Raw genomic sequence first — 1109 nt, forward strand, 5'->3', positions numbered from 1 at the left:
AAAAGAAAGAAAGAAAGAAAGAAAGAAAGAAAGAAAGAAAGAAAGAAAGAAAGAAAGAAAGAAAGAAAGAAAGATAGAAAACAACGCAAAACGGGCTCCTTAAGCACTCGAGCCCTCTATCTTCCAGCCTCAACCGAAGGTCGCCTCCTCCGCTCGATCCGGATCTCGGCGCCTCTGCCCCTCAGAGCCCGCGCCTCTCCCTCAGACCCCAATCCCTGCGTGGACGCCCAGAGTTCCGGACACACGCAAACCCCGTGACGCTTACCTAAGACCCGGTACTCTTCCCGGTCCACAGAGGATCCCGCCAAAAACTAAATTGGGCTCCGCCGCCCACCTCTGACGTCGACGCGTTCATCTGTGGAGGACGCTCTGATTGGCTTCACCGGAACTCTTGGACCACACAGATCCTTGGCTGGGGGAAGCACCGCCTCTCAGTAGAGCAACCTGATTGGCCATCTTTGTTATGGGCAAAGAACTTCCGGTTGGTGAGGCTGCAGATTCCCATAACTAAGATTCCCTTAGCAGAGCTCCAGCCCGTCTCTGTAAGTAACACTCAACTGGTTTCCCTGCTGGAAGTAAACTTATTGAAGTCCCAACCAGTTTTGCTGCTCCTATGTCCAGTTTAGATATTAGGATTTGAAGAGAGAGAGATGAAAGTTTCTACTTTTCACTCTGACCTACAGGAACTACCATTTTTCAGATTTTTGTTTCTACACCTGTAAACGAGGGGAAGCCTAGATATTTGTGGACGCAGAAAACAATATCCCTAGAATAGTGCAGATTTGGGGAACTAGATTATGTCAGAGTTGAGAATAATTTATCAGATCATTCTTTAGTAAAATTCAAACTTTTATTTACAAGTATTTATACATAGGTCTAAAACCATTTTCCAAATGCAGAATATTTACCCTCCATAATTCCAAAGACTTCCATGCACAGTTTTGTTGATGTTTAAGACAGGGTCTCTCACCAGACGTGGTGGTGCACGCCTTTAATCCCAGCACTTGGGAGGCAGAGGGAGTCGGATTTCTGAGTTCGAGGCCAGCCTGGTCTACAGAGTGAGTTCCAGGACAGCCAGGGCTATACAGAGAAACCCTGTCTGGATAAAA

General features: G+C 46.9%; 1 protein-coding gene across 1 annotated transcript in view; it reads right to left on the minus strand.

Moving 5' to 3' along the window:
* The window catches only part of Mcm10 (minichromosome maintenance 10 replication initiation factor), a 23367-nt gene extending 23019 nt beyond the window's left edge, over positions 1-348 (minus strand). The window contains exon 1 of the mRNA XM_021156441.2: positions 266-348. The gene's annotated coding sequence lies outside the window, so the exon portion shown is untranslated. The remainder of the gene's footprint in view (positions 1-265) is intronic.
* Positions 349-1109: the final 761 nt, after the last annotated feature.

Source organism: Mus caroli, chromosome 2, assembly GCF_900094665.2.
Source record: "Mus caroli chromosome 2, CAROLI_EIJ_v1.1, whole genome shotgun sequence".
Classification (NCBI taxonomy): Eukaryota; Metazoa; Chordata; class Mammalia; order Rodentia; family Muridae; genus Mus; species Mus caroli.